Source organism: Macrobrachium nipponense, chromosome 5 (assembly GCF_015104395.2).
Source record: "Macrobrachium nipponense isolate FS-2020 chromosome 5, ASM1510439v2, whole genome shotgun sequence".
Taxonomy (NCBI): domain Eukaryota; kingdom Metazoa; phylum Arthropoda; class Malacostraca; order Decapoda; family Palaemonidae; genus Macrobrachium; species Macrobrachium nipponense.
This window is the reverse complement of record NC_061107.1, coordinates 21,756,449-21,780,448: the sequence shown is the minus strand read 5'-3', so window position 1 is coordinate 21,780,448 and position 24,000 is coordinate 21,756,449. Positions and strand designations below refer to the sequence as shown.

The 24,000-nt window shown below is 34.9% G+C and overlaps 1 protein-coding gene across 14 annotated transcripts in view; it reads right to left on the bottom strand.

Moving 5' to 3' along the window:
* LOC135215250 (uncharacterized) overlaps window positions 1-24,000 on the bottom strand; it is a 654,605-nt gene that overhangs the window by 446,648 nt on the left and 183,957 nt on the right. For 3 of the 14 annotated variants that reach the window (XM_064249770.1, XM_064249769.1, XM_064249771.1), the window contains one exon: window positions 4,046-4,068. The exons of the other annotated variants lie outside the window; for them this stretch is intronic. The gene's annotated coding sequence lies outside the window, so the exon portion shown is untranslated. The remainder of the gene's footprint in view (window positions 1-4,045; window positions 4,069-24,000) is intronic. 14 annotated transcript variants of the gene reach the window in all.

Here is a 24,000-nt window from a genome sequence, read left to right as displayed (position 1 = left end):
TCTACTTCAAGTTTCTTCATCTCTAGCTCTATCCTCTTTTGCTCAACTTCAATCTTCTTTTGCTCAACCTCTTTCTCAGCTTCTATCTTCCTAACCTTTTCAGCTCTCTCATTTTCTAACTTCTTTAGTTCAACAGCTTTCTCATTCTCTAATCTAACTATTTGCAAATGAATCTGCATCTGCTCAACACTCATCCCTTCATAAAAAAGTTTGGACTTTTTTGGTTTAACCCTGCGTGACTTGGTTTTTTCACGTACGGCTTTGGCACCTTCCTCTTCACTTGCACTACCCTCTGTATTATTCTCACTTGCTTTTTGCTGGCTATCAGTTTCTTGCCCTTCCCAACTCATTAGTAACAACCCTTCCTTATCAGACAAAATGCCTAAAGTCATTAGCGCCTCACTTACTTTATTTGAGATTTCTTGCTTCCTTGCAGATTCTGATACTTCTACATTATAGTACCTAGCTAGAACAATCCAGTCTATTTTAGTTATACCTTCTAACTTTTCACCACTAGGACTACGTATGAAATCTTTCAAATCAAACATCTTTAATAACCTGCTCAAAATAACACAGCAAGTCAAATATAGCACTAACACTATCACAACTCTCCCCCCTCTCTAAAGTACATGGAAGTACTGAAAAGCACTTAACAGTAGGGATACGTCAAGTTATGGTCGAATACGCTCGACATGAATAAAGCAACAATTAATAAGGATACGTTCGGGTTTCGTTCGACAGAATGAGTAAACACTGAGTATGGATATGTTCGAGTTTCGTTCGATAGAATGAGCAAAAATTGAGTAGGGATACGTTCGGGTTTCGTTCGACAGGCCCCCATGTAACATAAAAAAAAATCTCTCTCTATGGTAAGGATTTACGAGGAGAATATATCAGGAAACAGTGACAACTCACTATAACTTAAAATGTACTTTAATAACAACTAGTAAGGAAATTAAAGTCACAAACAGAACATTAAACAAATTACGGACGCTTTACACAAAAGCAAAGACTCGCTATACAGCACTTCATCAAGACTACTAATCACTAATCACTGCATTTTACAGTATAATACCCAAGTCACAAAGCTTTACATCAACACAACATATAATTCACTGTAACATCAAAAAGTTAGTGGCAACCAACGTTACATCACACAAGAAAACGTCCAAATGGATAAACAGTACATTACCATATATTCCTCAAAACTTGATACACTATTATAATCACTTGTTTGTTTCAGCTCCAACGAAAATCGTCGTTTTGGGCCTTTATATACCAGACTCACGCTAGACATCCATGGACCAAATATCATGGTTTCGGTACATTATCCTTGGCGACTACCGCCTACGCCAAGCGCTACTGCCATCTGTTGTCTAGTGTACACACTTTTTTTCTATGCAAATATCAATTTTCAACCTTTTCTGCAATTTTACATTCAATAAATCAATATTCCTTTACAAATATATATATATATATATATATATATATATATATATATATATATATATATATATATATATTCAATGAATAACATAACATGTACCCAATTTGCTATGGAGCATCTGGCTGAAAACGTTACGTCAGACTGGGCTACTTAAATAACTACATTGAGAGTTCAATCCTCTATTTACTCCAAAGGAAAAGTGGCTAAGTAAGAAAAATGTCTAAGACGGAGAAAAGTGAAGGGTTTTCATGGGTACGGAGAAATTATTGATGGAAATGAAAGCACTATCTAAAGGCAATGGAGGCACAAAATTATCCATAGCTTTAGTTATCTTAGTATTGCAAGTATGAGATGTTCTTGATTTCTCTTTAGTAATCATAAGGTTCCTAAATTTCCCAACATGATTTACTAGCCCATATGGAACGAACGACATTTCATAACGAAATATCGTCTACTTAAAAGTGAGTCATTTCACAACACTTCATTCCTCTTAGAGGGGAATAACACAGAAGGGAAAAAAAACGACTCACAAGATAGGTGATTTTGAAACACTATCAAACAGTAACACTTCGTAACACTTTGGCAGCATCACGGCCATTTTAGACGCTGACACAAAAACCTCATTACCAAGACATCAAAAACCATTACTTATGCTACGTCCTACAATTTTATGTTCCCTTTACTTCCATACTGGATATTTGCTGCGCTATCATCCCTCAAATCTGGGTCAACGTTTCCTTCCTCTCAAAAATTCCGAATTGTACACCTTTCAATCAACCTACCCTCTTTCATTTACACTTTGTGATGAAAGTCCCTCCAGCTCCCTCGCCATGGGTCAAATTCTACTTTTTTTTACTTTCATTGTTATCAGATGACGTCTGTTTGGAACAACATCGGAGTCACATCATATGAGGCTTCAATCAAATTCGAGAAGTTTGGATTATGAACTTGAATATATCATTTTTTCGTGGGTTTTAATTACAGAAAAAAATATTTTCACAGAGAGAGAGAGAGAGAGAGAGAGAGAGAGAGAGAGAGAGAGAGAGAATACAATGAAATAGGTGGACGGATAGATATGAAAACAATCAGACCAATAGGCAGTATAAAAGAGGTAGTATATAAGGGGTGGGGAGAAAGAGAGAGGACAAGAAAGAGAAAGAGAGGCAGGTACACTCCCTTTAAGCACATACTATCCTCACAGCGACTGCTTTCCCCTACAATGAAGTATTGCTCCATAAAGAGAAGCCCCATATGAATATAGTCCCTTAAGAACCCATATGCCTACAGACCCTCCATTTATCTCCCTCCTCTCTCCTCCTGACTACTGCAAGGCTTTCGATACGTGTTAATATAGTGCAAAGCCTGAGGAATATATATTGTAATTGCAGGACATACTCACATACCTAATTAAACCATAAATACCAGAGAGAGAGAGAGAGAGAGAGAGAGAGAGAGAGAGAGAGAGAGAATTATTTTGAAACATACAACAAGCCAAGTTAAGAATTACTGACACCAGCGATTCGGAGTTATCAAATATGGTAGACCTATTGAAGGAGTGTATTTATTTATTTTTTTCCACAAAAGTGGAAATACCGAAGATGCTGGAAAACACAAACCCATTTCTCTCTTGCCTATCATTTCACCTAAATTAATAGAATTCCGTGAATCAAACCATTGACTGTCACCTCTTATTACTGGATCTATCATACTGTATTATATTGGTCAACATCTAATTTGAAACGATAAATTACCTAAAGACAAAGTCGTCTTGGATCAATTTTTCGGCGTATCCTCAGGATCGATATTGGGCTCATTGCATTCCTTGATCTTTATTAGTGATCTACCTCATTTATACCCAAATTTTGTGAACGGGGAACTTTGAAAACATCGATGATGTAATAAAAGAAAGCATAAAATATATGTACGTATATATTATTCAACGGTACCGGTTTCCAACTTTCAAAAAAATGAAATAGAATAAAATGAAATAATTCAATTTCTTCGTGTCAAGACAATATACCTCTATCATTCCGGAGAACACAAACACAACGTTCAGGGGAACGGTGTCCTCATGAGCAGTTAATTCTGAGAGCGCTTCTCTGTACGAAGAACGAACGATTATCACCATCAACCTAGGACTGAGAGGTACAATTACAAGATACAGAAAAACATCTCAGATGTTTGCAGTATATCATCCAACGTATAGATTTCACCTTGGCTGTGTCAATTAGTCCTGCTGACGAGGTGGTACAGATGGCACCATTACAACCTATTATACTACAAGCTATTCTTAACATTCTTTATCTTTGTATTCTTAGAAATATTATACTTGGTTACTGAGTGGATATGAGTTGAGACCCATGCAAGAACATAAAACTACATAAGTGAATGAACACTACATTCAAATGCCAATAATATTCCCGTGAATGATAAAAAGTCCTTTTTATCCTAATCAAAAATAAATTGCAGCAAAGACAGTTCAGTCACCTATGAACGTTTGCAAAGTAACTTTTACTGAAGGCGCATCCATCAACAGATCTATATATACAAATAGAATGAATAACGAAACCTGAAGAAATTACAGAGATAAATACTTACAGCATAGTCGCAATAGAACGAACCTGAAATTATAAAAAGGAGAAGGTAATGAGTTGTCTTTGAAATCTAATCGGAGATCAATATAAAGCAGTCCTTAATCATACGAAGGAACTCCGATACATTCTATTATAATATATATATAAATATATAAATATATATATATAGAATGTGTCCACACCCACACACACACATATATATATGTACAGCTACACATAAATCGTACTGGATTTTTTAACTTTACATGAAATCTTACATGTCAAATATAATAATAATAAAATAATAATAATAATAATAATAATAATAATAATAATAATAATAATAATATTTAACTAAGCCCACTTAAGATATAAAACTACTTTACATAATGAAAATTTTTCGCAAATTGTCATCAGTATGGTTGCCATAATCAAGGCACCGATATTTCAACACGTGCCAACAAAATGCATCCGATTAAGAAAATGTCTTACAAAAAAATGCAAGTAATATTATGTAAATAGTGATTTGTGTTTGATCGGGTTATATTGCCATTAAAACCTAAACATTTTCGGGCGTGTTCCACGCTAACACAAGAATACAAAGCAATTTTATTTTTTTTTACGGTAACATCAAATTGTACGTATGATCATTTACAGTATGGAAAACGTTACACCCAGATTCCATCATAAACATATTGCTTGAAAACGAACGAAGTTCCATCAATTAGATTAATACTTATGAACGGAATAACAATAATAAATATTCTTAATAAGGAGTAAATTCCTTAGGCATTACCTATAGCCTCTTCCACACTACGCGGTGCGTTAACGCAGTTACCTGCGTCGCGGTGACACGCAGTAGACTTACTACACATCTTAAGTAGTCCTTAAGTTAAGTATATCTTAGTTTAACCAGACCACTGAGGCCTGAGCTGATTAGCAGCTCTCCTAGGGCTGGCCCGAAGGATTAGATATTTTAAGTGGCTAGGAACTAATTCCTCACCTAGCAACGAAACCTACAGCTTATTGTGGGATCCGAACCACATTATATCGAGAAATGAATCTCTATCACCAAAAATAAATTCCTCTTATTCCGCGTTGGCAGAGACGAGAAGCGAACTTATGACCACCAGATTGGCAGTCGAGCGCGAAAACCACTCGTCCAACAAGGAACCTTAAGTAATTCTTAATGCCGTACGTATGTACTAGGGCAAGTCGCCGCTGCGATGACGCATAACAGGGTACCACCAGGCTTGTGCGGTATCGCAAATGTATGCAATTGCCAAGAACTAGGTAGACCATTATATTAAATACAGGTCTTCACATCTCGCAGTTTCATATGCACCTAGTAGTGAGCAAAGCTAGACAGCCGTCTCTGAACACTGCAGAAATCCATGAGGGTCAAGAGGGCAAGTAGGCAATGGAGGCCCAGTGTTTCCATTCAAACGGGATAAGCGGAGTCTTAGATTTCACAACACTGCCTGAATCTTGGTAACTGACTTTCATCACTTTCAGATTTGTAGATTAAACTACAACAACACACAGAAATGCTTAAAAAATCACAGTAGGTGCACGTGACTTCATTAAATAAGCGAATACTACAGGAAAATGAGTCAGACATCCAAGCGCTTTCGTCTTTACTAAGACATTATCAACGAACGAATGAAATACAGTTGGAGAGAAAGTTATCAGGTAAACAAAAGGATCAAGAATACCAGATGGTTAATTGTCAAAAGGGTAAAAAATTATAGAGATAATCCAGGATTATCGGATATCACACGGTCACAAACATAAACATAGATTTAACCCTAACAGAAACTACAAAGTATCCGTACAGTCCAAAACATGTAAAAACTGAATATATTAATTTTGTTGCTTATATTTATCTATAACTTTTTTCATTATGAAGGCATCAAGTTTGAATAAACCAAGACTTAAATTTAGGACATTTCCATTATTTGATTTGATGAAACAAGATTCAGTGATATTCCTTTTAACTGTGTCATTACATGGGATTAAGTGTATTACTGATAAGAAATTGACATTTTTGACAGTTAAATCACTGTGCCAATTATTATCCCTGTTCAACTTTCAGAACCGCACACATTTAGAATATACTTGAAAAACACATAAGATATTTGTGGATGTCAACCTGATGGTAACTGCTCACCCTTGAACAAGTGAAATTGATTTTCTGAATGTATTTTGTCTAAGCGGCTTATCATATATCGTTGTAGCAGTTGCTATCCAGTTTTAGATCCACAAATAGCAAAACAAATGCATCTAACGTCTCTCGCTCAGGATTCAAGGGGAGAGTGAACCAAATGGATTTGGCACTGCCTCTTCTTTCTCTTCAACAAACAAGCTAAATAAAGGCACAATGCACCCTTTTGATTATCCATTATGGATGACTGTATTAATCAACTACGTGCAGCAACAAATGGTATAGCATGAAAGAAGCCTTACATTTACAGAAAGTTTAAAATTACCTCAACACTCACAACATTCTTTAAAAGACTGACAAACAAGGACGAGCGATTAACCACCATACTCCCCATTAACAAAAATAATACAACTATCTAGCATCGCCATATACCTTTGTTTCTCACAATGATCTATTCATCCCTTGTCTTATATTACTAAATATAAAACTGATGACACTATCTCCAATACAAATCTATAGTTACAACTACTACAGTCTTCTGGCAAGAGGCTGATAAAAATATGCACCTTATTTATAGACTACGAATGAATTACATTTTGGGACAATGCTATCCCAAGGGAAAAAAACTGCATATTTCTCCTTCCATACACGCTAGGAAAGATAGAAAATACAAACTCTTGCAGACAACAATGTTTGCATCACACATACACTCGTCTTTTGCCGTTTCCTCTTTACACCTGGGACACGTTATGCGCTGTATTCCCTACCAACTTTCTTACTGGTCCTTTCCCGTCAAAGGGCCTCCAGTAAGAACAGAGATATGTGTGTCAGATCAAAGCTGCCCAAACAGAAAGTCGATAGCCATTGCTAAAACACACACACATATACAGAGAGAGAGAGGAGAAGAGAGAGAGAACTTGAGCCGTATTCAGAGAGAGAGACGAGGATCGAGGAGAGAGAGAGAGAGAGAGAGAGGGAGGGTGTCGGGGGAAGAAAGTCATCAGTCTTCAATGGGCTTAATATAAGCATCATGTCATAATAATTCTGCTGAAAATCTTTACGTAACATATCACAGAAATACTCTTTCTGTTTTATATATATATATATATATATATATATATATATATGTATATATATATATAATATATATATATATATATATTCTCACATTATATATTAAAACAAATAAGACATTCCATTAATGAGAGAGGGAGAGTATACTCACAGACCATTAATATCGACTGACTTAATCCATAGTAAACTCAGCCAAAGTTAAATAATCTCCAACCTTTTGATTCACTTACATACACAGTCCATGTGCTAAAGCAATTAATACAACAAGTAACGAGGAGCATACAAATTCAATGGGGAAAAAAATCCCTTTGGCACTAATTGGAAAGCTGAACCTTGATGCAAATCCAGGTATCCTTCGTTACATAAAGCTTAAGTGTTGATTACAATACGCTATGCGTTTGTAAAGAGCCGCTTATATTTTGGTAAAACTATTTCTTCAAAGAGAGAGAGAGAGAGAGAGAGAGAGAGAGAGAGAGAGAGAGAGAGAGAGAGAGAGAGAGCCAACCAGATAAGAATCTCTAAAAAGGCGAAAGATCTTAGCGATAGATGTTGTAACCGTACTATTTGCATTAACTTACGTAATGGAAAACCCCGAAATAGAGAGCCTTCTAACTAATTAAATGGTGTGTCATATAATCAAAAGATACATTTCGTTATTTGTTTTTCTTTTATATTAATTTTTATTATTATTATTATTATTATTAGTTATTAGGGTTATTATTATTTATTTTCTTTTATATTAATTTTTATATATTATTATTATTATTATTATTATTATTATTATTATTATTATTATTATTATTATTATTATTTTCTTTTTAGGAAACATTCTTAAACCCCGTTATATGAGTTTACTTGCTGCCAGATAATATACGTTTCACTATACCTATTTCATTTATGATCTTTATTTACGCAATAGTAAGGCCGGAATTTTATATCCATTCAATGTACGTCAAGAGACGTAATGTACAGTAGATTTTAAGAATTACGTCAGAATGATCCGCAATATCTCACAAGTTACATAAGCGAATAAAAGACAAACGTTACTTGGACAACTGAGGTTGACAGGTGATGAAATCCAAAGGCGTTCGGTTTCAGGCCTCTTGGGTAAATGGTTTGGATAAAGTTAAGAAGATCCACCTCGTCTTATCTATAAGCTATTGGGATAGGGGTGGATGCGACGGATTCCAATAGCTACAAGTTGAGGTCAAGGAGTTCAATGGTTGCTTTTAAATAATTTTAAATATAATATTAATGATTAATATATTATATATATATATAATATTATATATATTATAATTAAATATATAAAATATTACTATATATAATATATATAATATATATATATAATATATAAATATATATACATACAATATTATATCTAATAAAAGGATTCTGTTGTTACAGAACATTTTTTAACCAGTCATATATCATATTATATTATATATATATATAATATATATATATATTATATATATATAATATATATATATATTATATAATATATATATGTATATATATATATGTGTGTGTGTGTGTGTGTGTATGCACACGCACTCATTATATATGTGTATATATTTATACGGTAACACTTTTTCTATTCTCAAATACTTATACATAAATGTCGTTTATCATCAAATTCACCATAACTCGGGAATAACTTACTAGACACATGATTCAGTCCGGAAGCGTAAATCTTTGTCAGAACTAGCTGATAAGGTGAATGCAATTTCAATAAGAGCTCATTATTAAGATCATGTAACTGTATGAGCATTACGAAACTTAAAACTTTGCCTCATGATCATAAACTACCGTAAGCTCAGTCTTAGAAACACAATAGTACAAAATAAAGCAAGGAATGAATCCTTCCCTGACAGTAGCAATACGTAACAAGCCTACGCAAAGGAGAGTAGCATATCTATTTATTTCAGAAATATTAAAATGATTAATGAGAAAGACATCTCACAATATTTAGTAACTGACATCTCAACCACCCACATTGTTACAAAAAAAAGAAAAAAAAAAAAAAAAAAAAAAAAAAAAAAAAAAAACATCCTGGAGGTTGAGCATATATTGGATGTCTTTTTTGCCTAGACTTCTCTGTTTTCGAAATTCTGAGTTAGCAGTGCGCGCGTGCAGTACAATAAACGTGACTAGTTATAATGATGAACAGATATTTGCATGAAGCAGCAATAAGTATGATCAACTCGCGACCAGGTTTAGCCAAACAGATTGTACAAACGAGAGAGAGAGAGAGAGAGAGAGAGAGAGAGAGAGAGATACCAATAGTTTGATCAGTAGACTAGGCCACAAATAAAATTAGCAATTACACTAAAACCAGCGAGGTTGAAATATGGACGTGAAGGAGGTAGTCAAGTACGGGCAAAGAAAGGAGGCTACAAAAAAACATAAAAGCAGAAAGGAATGGAGAGCAGAAGTATGGATGGATAACTTAAAATATTGTGAGAAAGCAATATACACTCTAATTTTCAACCCAATTTGCAATATAGGTAGCGTCATTTAACATCTATTTTGAGCGTGTGGAGTTGTGTCACTGGCGAGAACCTGTATTACTTTGAAAGAAGTCGTCACGACTGTAAGGAGGAGAATTTTACAGCAATTTAAGGATGTAGATCAATGCGAGTGCCAGTCTCCACAGTGACTAGAACTCAGCTCCAAGCCAAGGCCCCTCACTCAAACATATAACTAATTTCCATTTTTCATAACGACGAAGTACAGATATGCATGGTCCGTAAGAAGTCCACTTCAAAATATAATGTTCATGGAATACATACAATGAGAATATACGGATATGTTTTCTTTTTATTTTAGTGGGTGGAATACAAACCAATTAAGTTTCTTTAAACGGTTTTTCTGAATCTTTTAATGGCTTCATTTGTTAATGTAAATGATACCTGGAGATCGACTCGCAACTCTATCTTAATATTAAAATAAATATGTTATAAATTCCATGATAACATAATTTTACAGAAAGAATTTGGTGCAGCATACGTTTCCAAAATTTAGCAAAACGTTCCACTTCCAAAATATTCAGCCGAAAAATTTCTTTTTGCAACTAAACCCGAATAGTTCCATGTTCATTTTTTTTTTTTTTTTTTTTTTTTTTTTTTTTTTTTTTTTTTTTTTTTTTTTTTTTAAGGGATTCTTTTCCCAAGCTTCTGGACACCGAATACATCTTAGACACAGCGTTTTAAATCTACCACTTGTTACCTAATGTGGCATAAGATTTTCCCATTCAGGACTGCGAGTGGCTGAAGGGTCTTAAGATACAATTCCGCGATTCTAAATATATTTCTTTCAAAGCATCTTCTGGGAGCGACTGTATACAGATTTGGAATACAGTCACATGCACTCAATAATAAATTTTCAAATATATTTCATATACTTTCCCTTGAGAGCTACGAGACTAACGGAATGTTGACCTATGTACACTAATATCTTCCTTGGTCATGTTGCGTTCGCTGTATGTATTTGCGCTGGTTTATAGGCTAGTTTCAATGAGCTCGTGTTGGATCACTTCAACTTGGCTTCAGAGGCTCACTGTGTTGTACCTCGTTCAAAGGTGATAATCTCTAAATGCTGAAGTGGTAAATTATATTCTCCCTTATTGTCAGTGGGTAATAATAAATTCATTTAAATCTCCTCAGAATATTAATAATTAAATGCAAGTTGAACTGAGCTACTGCATGAAATTTTGAGCAGAATTTTCACACCGTTACAATTCTATTTTTAAAACACAACAGAAAGAGGTGAGATCATCAGGCGCCTTTATGGCATTTCCATTGATTACTACTTCTTGAATTATTGGAGTGAACAGATGCCTCCTTTCAAATCCATCCAATTAGGAAGAGGATTAACAAGGCCCTCAGGTTAACACCTCTGTCGTTCACATCGACCTGATACGCTGTTAGCAACATTTAGAACCTAAATGTCAGAGAGACATGCTCGTACCTCTCTCTCTCTCTCTCTCTCTCTCTCTCTATATATATATATATATATATATATATATATATATATATATATATATATATATATATAGATATGAGTGTGTGTGTGGAGAGAGAGAGGGGAAACCAACGTACGAGCATAAACACACACACACACACATACACACATATATGATATATATAAATATTAATATATATATAATATATATATAATAATATATAATATATATATATATATATATATAAATAAATATATACTATATATTATATATGTATATATACAGTATAAATTATGTCATATATATATATATTACATATATATATACATTTATAATATCTATCTATATATATATATATATATATTATATATATATATATATATATTTAGTATAATATTTATATTATAGAATGGATAAAAAAAATGTCAGGCCTAAGCCCTTTGTTCTCTCCCCAGTTTACCGAACATATTTTCAAAGTATAACTCATTTATGAAATGTTCACATTGTATAATACTTCATATATATCCAAATCTAAGGGGATCTAATGTCGAAGGTCACCGTTCAAAATATTCTTGTTTCAAAGTGCAGTTTTTCTTTATGTAAATTTACACAACTGTTGAACTAAATTGGATTTCTTATAAAAAAAAAAAGCTCCTCCTAAAACATAAAACCAAAACTCATTAATACTTTAAACACTACAGATTTATCATTTCATAGATACTCAACTAACAGATGTTGTAACAAAATGAATTGCCATGAAAAAAGAATAACATTTACAGTGAAGGTCCCAAATTATGATTTATAAAAGGCGATGTAATTATCTTGTACTGTAAGAGACTTGTGTAGAATATAAGCAAAATATCGACTCATAACCATTAGGTTTTCAAATTCCTAAATATAAACTAGATGTGAACAATTCATCATTTTATTGGTTATTTGTATAGGCTAAATTTTTCTCTACCCATCAAGGTGTTCATTACAATAGCGAAAATCAAGACAACAGTTTTTGCCAAGTTCCTCCTTTACTTGCTGAATCAAGGTTGAATCTTTTATGCAGAATACATCAACATGTATGTAGGTCGTTAACTCGTTGTGCCCTAAGGGTACTCATCCCCCCGGGCCCGCCCCCCGAAACCCAGCCCTACCCCGCCCCTTCCTTTAATCACGAAGCATCCCTTTTTTTTTGCATACAATCTCGCACCTGATAGATATCAATACCCTTCTCTTCAAACATCCCTTTCGCTCTCACTCTCTCAAAGGCACAAATTTCTTCAGACTTCCATATTCTTTTTATGAAATTTACGCAATCAAGCCTAGCAATGGGGGCACTTTTCGTCATTCCGCTCTAAGTCAATGAAAAGAGTGAATTAGAGTTGCTGGAGACCAAGATAAAGAGATCTAGAAAATAAATTAAATTAAATACACGACCTATAAGTGGAAGTAGGAGAAACCCCCAGTTCTGCACGAAGTAATAGTTAGAGAAACTGTACAGCAAGATTGAAGAAAAGAATCACTAATGGAGTAAAGTAAAAGGCTTAAAAGTGGGTGCCGATAAGGACCGAAGAAACGAGAGAGAGAGAGAGAGAGAGAGAGAGAGAGAGAGAGAGAGAGAGAGAGAGAGAGAGAGAGACTTAAGAATCATGCACCCGTTCCAGACATCTATCATTCTTCATTCTCCCTTGTACCTAGAGCATTGTTCCAATCACCTAACTAGTATATGTTCCCTTCTTAAATTCATCTCAATAGATTCCGCATTTATGTATCTGGTAATTCCATAAAAAGCTTACACTTCACATTTATAAAGAAGAGAGCCGGACCAACACTCCATCATACATTTCAACTTTTGCTTTTACTGATAACAATACTATACTAAAAAAAAAAAAAACCGACATTAACTTAGCTTCATCCTGTCTGTGACCTACCTTACTGCCAGCCACCACTGTACACAATTTTCGGAACAGATATTCTGGGAGAGTGATTTTTCAATAGTAAAGAAATTCTCTCAAGCTTTGGATTAGTACTCTTCCCATTCCTGTTTCCCGGACTTCTAATGCCAATGCTTCAGTAGGGGAATGTATAGTAGTTCTCTTCATGGTACACCGCAACTGTTTTCTTTCCTTTTTATTCCATTTTACTTTATCTATAAGGCTGCCTTTCCCTTAAGACATTAATCCTCCCGCCCCGCCCCCAAAAGCTATAGTGCTAAATTTACGCTAGTTGCCTAGAACTCACTAAGAAAAAGAACAACGCAAAGCTTTTGAAAGGATTAAAAACAAAATTTATTAAGGAAAATCTCTCTCTCTCTCTCTCTCTCTATCTCTCCTCTCTCTCTCTCTAATCTCTCTCTACTCTCTCTCTCTCCTTTCAACACTTTCCTCTCTACTCTCTCTCTCTCTCTCTCTCTCTCTCTCCTTTCAACACCTTTCACCCCTTCTCTTTTCCTCTGTATATATTCTTAATCCTATCTAACAATACAGGACGCGTGAAATCTCCTTTCACTAGGAAGCACTATCGGCCAAGCTCAGCTGTCGACAATATTTTGATCTTTTGTTCCACATGGGATTCGCATGAACAAAGCAGGTTAATCCAAAGAATTAATTCCAAAATTAGGTTACGAAAGACCTGGCCCGCTTATAGTCAGTAGTTTAATTTGCGTAAGATTAACTGGGACAGTTATTGTAAAAATAAACTATTATATTGCTTTTTACTCTAAAAATGAAATGGCGTCAATATATGGTTTCTTTTTATTCTACTATCACATAATGCTTACTTTGCGTAGTTTTGCACTAAACAAATTTTGCAGTATTACATACGATCCTAGTCGTCAGACCTTAGGCTGCTGGATATTGGGTTTAATTCACGCACCAATGAAATTAGGAATGGAATACGTAATATCAAATAAAGTTTTATGGTTGGAACAGGAGCATGTGTAGAAACTTCCTCTTTCATCTCATATACATATATATATATATATATATATATATATTATATATAATATATATATATATAATAGACATACATACATACCTATACATATACTAACGGATTGGCAAGATCTTTCACCCCATACTCTGGTCCTCACTTATGTCACATTTTGTGGTCATATACTGTGTTAACATATGCATATATGTATGATGTATGTGTGTATACTATATATATATATTATATATATATTATATAATATATATATATATATATGTATATATATGCAAATTTTATTCATGCGCTTAAATGACCAAATTTATGGGAATTTATGCATATGGCTGACTGGATTGGACTTATGAAAATCTAGCTATGGTGAGAGAGTGAAATGAGAGTTGGAGGGGTAGGACAGCAATATGGATGATAGATAGTGAGCACGGAAGTCAAGTAAAAGGCTAAAAAGCGGGTGCAGTCAGAGCCGTGGGAAACGTTGCAAAATACCTGCAGTAATGCCTACAGTGCACCACATCCCTACAGAGACGCGTGTGAGTGGACCAATAGCTTTTTTCCTCGGATGGCACTCGGTCACGCTTCATGGATGAAAATAACAGATCAAAAAGAAAAACATACTCAAGTAGTTCAATAAAATGAGCATTACATCAAGAAATAATCTGCGGGAGTCAAACAAAGAAACACGAAACGTTTGTCTGCAACAGGAACCCAAAACTGTTTTCTATTAGCTTTGGCGTAGCCACGAACGTTCCACTCGCCCACTTTAACAAGAGGTCTGGGGGACGCTTTGAAAAACGATTTGGTTCAATATCAAATGCATGATAAATGACCAACCTACACAACAACACCACCTCTCTCTCTCTCTCTCTCTCTCTCTCTCTCTCTCTCTCTCTCTCTCTCAAAACATTACTCTGGCTAGGATTGTTTTCATGCCTTTCTTTCTTTCTCTCCCAAAGCGTAACTGTTAATTGTATCATTTTTGTAAAATATAGTCATTTTCCCTTTGTGCCTGTTGACCACTTTTCCTAAAAATGTTTCTAGAAAATCTCTCTCTCTCTCTCTCTCTCTCTCTCTCTCTCTCTGAGCGTGAGATCTGGGAGAATTTTCACTACTCGTCAATAATTTTTTTTCTTAATAGTCTTGCAAATACTAGTTAGAATAACACGAAGATTATCGTTTAGATAAAAATAATGTGAAAAGGCTTTCAAGAAAGAACCAAAACAAACATTTCTGGCGGCAAACGTTTAGCAGAACGGCATAATGGCAACTCCCGCTCGCAGTTGTGCGGGTACAGAATCTGTTAAAAGACCAACGAAATTTTCAACAGTCAGTAAAGGTCAACCATATTCATTCCCAGAGCATGCAGTTTCCGCCCATGTGCTTAAACCCACCGTACTCAAACCTACCGGTAGGGTTCTATTTTCCTACCTGGAGAGAGAAAAAAAATTATTTTATCGACGTGTATTTTTACATGCGAAAATTCGTGTATCTTTTTAATGTAATTTATCTAAAATGAGACGTTGGCGATAAATTTTTCGACTTTATTTTTCCATAAAGGCAAAGATGAGGAACTTCTGATGCATTTCAAGATGCAATGGCTCATAACAGAACTATTTCCTTACGGATGCAGCCGAATTTCTTTAAAGTTTCTAACACGTTTTTCTTCGACTTTCAATGTATAGAAATAACACGTTTAATGGGGGTGTGCGCTTCGTTACTCAGCCTAAGTCAATAGCCGTTTGGTTTCTGCTTACACTGAGGAACTATACAAGTAATCAATTGCTATATGAAAAAGTCTGAATCGAAAACGAAAAGTAAAACTAATATTTATTAGGAAAACATATAACACTTGAATACAGAGAGGAAAATGTACGTATGAAATCAGACACAATGGGAACAAAATAGTTAACCGAATCCTTATCCTTGAAAGGTGACGATATTACCGTTTGGCATTTACCTTCTGTACTTAGATATATATCAATTCTATATTTGATTTCTTTACGCCTTATACTCGATGAGCACAATAACCTTTATGTAAAAGCATCTCCGAGACAAGAATATCTTAATCTAACGAATACGTGATGAATAGTGGGGCCTGCAACTCCCAACCTAGCAGTGGCATTGATAATGTTACCTGATGTCAAGAGGAGTCAGAGGTCACCATTTACATTACTAAGCAGCATAACTTTTGCTTTTTGTAACAAGTTCTGTCATTAATCCTTTCCTCCTCGTTTACTGGGATAGAAAGTGCCGTATGGATCATGAAAACTTAACATTCCACATATCTATATATCTACCAATTTTTCTATCTAATAAAAGGAGCCCATAAAAACACCAAAAGGGAAGAAAGTTATAGCTATATTTCGCTGACACTGTCTGTCTCCCTCAACAGGCAGGTAATGAATGAAATAAGAGTTACAGGGCAGTGGTATTTTTACCAATGAAGGAATATTCCAGAAGTCAGTCGCAACGTCACTCCTGTTGACAACTTCTTAATCTTCTTAACCGCTGGTTGGAGCAGGATTTTATCCATCAAATCTGAACCCCAGGCTCCTTTTAGGAAGTTCATTGTATTTTTTTTTAATCACTGCTTTTTCCTTCATCTGGCTTTTGAACCCACAATTGTATTCCAGTTTATTTTGAGATTAGGACTGTTTACCTATTTACAGACAGTTTCTCCAAAATATAGCTATAACATTCTACCCTTTATTTCATGGGTTCTTTGTATTGGATAGATTTCTTTTTTAACAGAATATATATATATATATATATATAATATATATAAAATATTATATTAATAGTAAGATTAAATAAAATATATAATTATATATATATATTATTATTAATATATATGTATATATATATATATTATATAATAATATATTATATTATATATAATAATATATAACGTGAATCTTTAACTAACATCGTACTAATATAGGCATCAAAGCCTACAGAGTGGGCCTTTATTAAGTTTATATACATATATATATATATATATATATATATATATATATATATATATATATATATATATTAATCTCGTGTTTTACTGCCATAAAACCACGTATTGTTTTTGGGGTTTTGTTGTGTTTTAGTGATATTGCTTTACATACTGGAAGATTCTTTTACCCTGGATGCCAGCAGCGCTAACAGGCACTATGTCTTCTAAACAATACTCTGAAGAGTTTCTCTCTCTCTCTCTCTCTCTCTCTCTCTCTCTCTCTCTCTCTCTCTCTCTGTCCGGACAATGGTAAACATAATTAGACGATTATCGGAAAATTTCATGCTTGGCCAACTCTTGTAACCTTGAGGCACTCCTCTCACGCACTGTTGACGTCAGATGTCTATTTAATACTCTTGATTACTAGAGAGAGGAAAAGACCTCTTAGCGATGCTTTTGGTAAAAAGGGCTTTCAAGTTTACGAGGCTGTAATGCAACTCTAAAGTATTACGCTCCTCTGTTTTGATTTATCGGCCCTTGGTTATTATTCCGTTTTTGTTTTCTCAATATATCTTCAGATTTGAATTCCTTACATTACATTCATTTATATAAAAGAATCTTTAGGAAGTTAATATTTATTACGAGTTTTTTGTTTTCATAAAAGGGTTCATAATAATAATAATAATAATAATAATAATAATAATAATAATAATAATAATAATAATATCTAGCTATTAATCATAAAACCTTGACATATTTTTCGGGACAACAAATCACAGATGTATCTCGGCTCTGAACTTTGAATCACTGAGGGATACGCCTTTTTGGTCTCATATCTGGGTGACATCTAACGACAGATAGTTCCTACCTCTGATACTCGCAATCTCTATATTCTGGCTCCCACTATATGGAGAGATCCAACTTTAAAATCTAATATTGCTGGATGATCTAGTTTCTAGACCTCACACTTCTAGATCTTAGGTCTCAAATGATGAGAGAGAGAGAGAGAGAGAATGATCGTTACTCTTATTTGAGTCAAAACTGACAGCTCAACATTTTCACTTAAAGTACATGCAATGAAGCTAACGTACGAAAGAGAATTGTTTACCGTTGAGAGCAGAGACAGAAATGGCGCACAGTATTGTAAAGAGAGAGAGAGAGAGAGAGAGAGAGAGAGAGAGAGAGAGAGAGCGTTGGAGGACGAAGAGAGCTCTCCACATAGGCCGTGAAAGAAGGCCATAAAAACTAGGAAGCAAATCTCACTAGGCCCCCCCCCGTGGGTACAGAAGGGCCATTAAAAAACTAGGAAGCAATATCTCTCTCTCTCTCTCTCTCTCTCTCTCTCTCTCTCTCTCTCTCTCACACACACACAAGCTCACACTGACAGCTGACAATGATCATACTGGTAAATAAAACTTTACGCTTGTCTAAAGCGCTCATTTTACGTTGGGATAATATGAATTACTTGGCTAGTTTTGGGCTTCCAAGATATGTTGACAATTCCCCAAATAGTACACCATCATCATCATCATGATACTTATTATAAACACGATTTATTATATTCACAAAGCTGAGCGGAGATATGAATCAGTAAATTAGTTTCGCTCCAATGGTGCACTGGTAATTTAATCCTATTTTTTTCATGTTTAGGTTAACTACCAATTAATTTATTTGCGTCTAATAAATTTTTTCGTTCATCTATGTCCCATTTTACTTTCTGATATTATGAGGGGTCGATAACAAGGTAAACTATCTGCGGTAGAACAGCCTGACTGATACCTTTGACCTTAATTATTCTGATAATGGGAAACTGGTGTTTTATAACTGAATACATATAAACAATAATCATACTACTTCTATCATACTCCTGACACTACGAGAGTTCATTACTTAGCCTGAAGAATGAAGTTGTGTATGATTTTAAAGCATTCCCTTTCTCCCTTCATAACTCCATTATATAAATACATACAGTGCACCTAATTTTCTCAGTAAAACATGAAAACAAACACGTGGAGAATCATAAAACTCCATTCAAGAATTTTCAACTATCTTTATATACTCGGACGTTTCATATCTTTTTTATTCCACCTCATAATCCTTCCTTCTTCGCTATACAAAAGAGAGAAAAGAAAAAATTATGTAATCGAAACCTCCTTTTGAGTCCTAAGGGTTCTTCTTTGTAACACTTGAGTGTCAAGCATGAAATTACATAACCTACTTATTACGCACTGTAATCACCCTTCGTAATTATCTTAATATAAGCAAGGGCTTTCGTGGGTACACGGATGAAGGAAGTACGTGTTAATCAAAATCTTAAGATAAGGATGTTCTTATCTTTAGCGCAGTGAATATATATTATATATATATATATATATATATATATATATATATAATATATATATATATATATATATATATATATATATATCACATATATCACGGAAGTATCTTAAGATAATTATTATTTTCACCGCAGGAAGATTTTGATTATTTGATAAGGAATTTTTTTAGAACTAATTTGTTTTTAAAAAATCTTATCCAAGTACGAGTACGTATTCTTTTTTTATATTTTGAAAGCGATGGATCTTTCATACCAAGTCACATAAATTTCCATATAGGTTACTAACACCGTCATTTTTTATTCAGGACAGCGAATATGTCATAACATCGATATTTTTACTCTGCCAGGATGACTAAGAAAGACTGAATTATCTGGCCACATAAACATCAGATAATTAGCAATCAGTTAACCATAAATGAGACTATACCGTACCTATTTACCACATCGAAACAAAGAATTTTCCTAACTGTTCTATGATATCTTCTGTCTGATTGTCAACATTTTCCTTACTTCTCAAGGACGATCTGCGTTTCTAGTCTGAATCATAAATCCAAGAATGGCTTTTTTTTTTCCCTGGAAGATACAGCAAAGGTATCCAAGCTTTTTGTTTTCTATTGTTGCACCAAGGACCCTTTGTCTGCTTTACTTCTTACCACCTACATTATAAACATCGTCTATTTACCATTTCAAAACCTCGGCTTATCCTTTAATTCAACGTTTATCTGGCTAAGCTTGATTTTTATTTAACAATTAAAATCGAAGGTTAATCTAGGGATGGCTTAGCGTTGTAAAACCAAGACTATGTTAATCCTTGTCAGGATTTACCTAAAGTTTATTTACCACTTCGAGATCTTCGAGATCAAATCGGGACAACCTTATCTCTTTCTGATTATTTTGTCATTCGAAGTCCATACAATTTTATGCTTTCAGGATTAGCGGTGTTTCATTTCAGTCTTTTAAACTAGCGAATTCTTTTAAAATTTCAAGTTTCTATTTAGCATTTCAACTTCTAGGGCTCGAGAAACCGAAAGATAGATACTTGGATGAAACATTGCCGATGCTGAGCAATTTAATACTGTACTTTGGACGCCAATCATATCTAAACTTTTTATCTTGATGACCGGAAATATTTGCGCATCTGCACAAAAAGTTCAGTGGCTATAAGGACAGCCAGGCGCCCAAAACGAAATAATATTAAGTCTGACAATATACCTAATTACTGAAAACTCTCTCTCTCTCTCTCTCTCTCTCTCTCTCTCTCTCTCTCTCTCTCTCTCTCTCTCTAAACATCAGGTGCACGGTTGATGTGAATCTACTATAGTATCCTTTGTTTTCTGGATTTCTTTATCTTGCTGTCCAAACAGCGCAGTTCCGTGTCAGTCTTTAGTGCTGAATGACCGAAAGTGACCAGTGCTTGGCTTGACAACCTAAATCTTATCAAATCAAACCAAGTACTCTACATATGGCTTTCGGCTCGCACGTTTACAACCCTGTAGTCATACAAAACTATCTCAATACAATATATAATCTTAAATAAAGAATTTTTTTGTATTCACTTTAAAAGTAACAAACAAACATCAGAGTCTAGACATGTGAAATGAAAAAACAAACTCACGACTAAATAATATTTGACCAAAATATAAACAGAGGACAAAAGCAAAATTTTTCAACACAAACTACAAAACTACATCTGAGAAAAAAAGGAACTCTAATACTTGGTGCTTTTACATTTCTCTCTCTCTCTCTCTCTCTCTCTCTCTCTCTCTCTCTCTCTCTCTCTCTCTCTTTTCCATCCTCAAGCTTCATCGAGAACTTATAGTGTATAATATAATGTATATATTTATATTTAAAATTTTGTTTCTTTTTAAGTATATATTTATATTTTATATGTTAAGTATTTTCTAAGTATCTTTATAATTCTGGTTATTTTATATCTGGTACTCATTGAAGTCTCTCTCTCTCTCTCTGTTTTTCTGTTATTTTCTATTTTTCAGTTCATTTCCTTTCCATTGTGTAGTTTTTGAGTTGAAATAGCTTCATATTTCACTTAGAGTGTAATTGATGTGTGTTTTGGTGCACATCAAGTGCTCTATAGGGTTAGTTTGGGGCTCTTGTAATGCATTTTTATTTTATTAGTTTTCTGTGGCTGCGAATGAATCTCATTTTAACAGTTGTTATCTAAGTTCCTAAGGCTGCTGTTTTGTTTAATCCATGATGATTCGGAACAGGGGCGAATACTTCTTGCTGCACGGAGTTGACAAAGGGAACTGCAAGCTCTGTTTACAGGCCGGCCCTTTTGTACCCCTACGGCCCCACAACGTTGGGCGTACATTTGCGGCGCAATTGTACGGTGCTGGCTTTACGTTCGTCAGCCCGTGTCCTGTTTACCAGCTGTTCAAGGTCATTTCACCGCGACGATGCCCACGATCCATACGCCGTCGTGATATGTGAATGTGTGACCCCAGCTTCAAACATTCCTCTCTCTAAAACTTTTTTTTCCAATTAGGTTTTCAACAACTAGGATTGACTTCATTCTATTTATTTTCCACTATGGATGAGTCTCTTGTCTTTCACCTTGCATTAAAATGTTTATAATAAACACCATGATTGAACTATTTTTAGCTTTCATAAGTCCGGAGATTGCATGGTTTCGTGGTTTGTTAAAGTTAAAGGAGTGTTTTAGAAACTGAAATATCAAACAATTTCATCACATTAATGATAAAATATCTTGTTTCTCTTTCTCCCTTTTTAGGCCACTCATCATTCCGGAACCGGCCAAGTTCCTTACAGGAATGGATATAAAGCCATGTAGGCCTAATCGTGAAACTAGTTAGGCCTAAATAAAGTACCATCCTCTCCAAACAAACACCTTGCTTGTCGACCATATAACACGAGTACGTTGCTCATTTCCAAATTTCTCACCTTTAAACTTATATGGATCCACCACTCTACTTGTGCACAAGTTGACCGTCATATATTTGCTGTCAAGTGTTGTACAAGACTCATCCTTACGTGTCATCCTAAGAGGTGGTTCTTGGGGAGGTGAAGGATGCTCGAGGAGGGGGGGGGGGTGGGGGGGGGGGGGGGGGGGGGGGGGCGAGGAGGAGGAGGAGGAGGAGGAGGCTGCCGCACAGCTCCGGATCCCATAATATCTCGGGTGACACTTCAGAGACCCAACAGCAGCAAATATTGGTAGCTCCTGCGACGGTGACATCGAAATTGAACGTTGCCAAAATGGGTGTCGGTTCTGATGTGACGTGACGGGAGGCTTAAAGACGCGGTGGGAAGCAAACGCAAATGCCCATTTCTGTCATCTCCCCCCACCCAACTCAACCGAGCCTCAAACCTCTAGGCACCTACGTGTGTCTTGTGTGTGTTTATATTTCTAATTACCACCCCTTTCACTCCATGAAGGAAAAGTCTTCGTATCAAAGTTGCTTTGTCCTTCTCTTCTTTTCAAGCTGTGACTACGCCGCATGAATTAGCAATCTTGTCTGCCAATGATTACTGAGGACGAAAAGGCTAACTTCCCTTCACGTGCAGGCCTCTTTCTGTATTTTTGGGATAAGAATAATGCACTCGAGTCTAGTTTCCTCAAGTTTTCTCTTCAGTGTTCAAAACCAGTTATACTTGAGAAGTTCAACTTTCCCTAGAAATCCTTCATTTAAGTAGAAAGTGAAATTGCACCATATCAACACACAGAAATGGGTTGTTGCTAGCATTTCCAAGGATTCTAGCAAATCTATTCACATTCAGCGCACTCTAGCAACTTCTCCTGCGTCTCCAGGACGAATAAATAAATACTCAACTTTAAATATGCCGTAGTTACCATGACAAGCTCCTATCAATTTGCCAACACCTCGTCGGGGGTACAGGGTACCGTACCTAAGGGTCTTCATCTTTCACCTAACTGCATAAGATTTCTGCTCTTTCGTCAAAGTTGTATTCGTCAAACTTCTCTATACTACAGGTTTTACGTGGAAGTCGCGAGCGCGCAGGTCAGCCGTCTAAAACATCTTTTACGTATACCATTTAAAGACAAAATGATGAATTATCTGCCATTCTTCGCATTTCTAGCTCCTCATAACCTGCCTGCTTTTGAAAGGCAGCTTGATCATCGGTAGTATCGATTATTTTCTATCGGAGTTTGTTTAATATATGTAAATGTATGTGTATATATGTATGTATATGTATTGTATATATATATATATATTAGATATATATATATATATATATATATATATATATATATATATATATTATATATCAATAATCACCTCACCCGAATCCATACACAGCATTAATGAACCTACGCAGAAGCTAAACACATCGAAATACATTTCAGAATACGTCTATTTTGCAGTGTCATGCTTCTGTCAGCTTACAAATTATGTTAACTAACATTTCTGTATTTAATATTACTGTTATCACACCCCCTGCTAATCATTCATGCATCTTTCTATTCATCTTTACCGTCATAAGCATTTAATCATGATCCATCTCCCAGTTATTCCTCTATCTATTAAATAACCATCTCATTTTACTTTTCAATCACC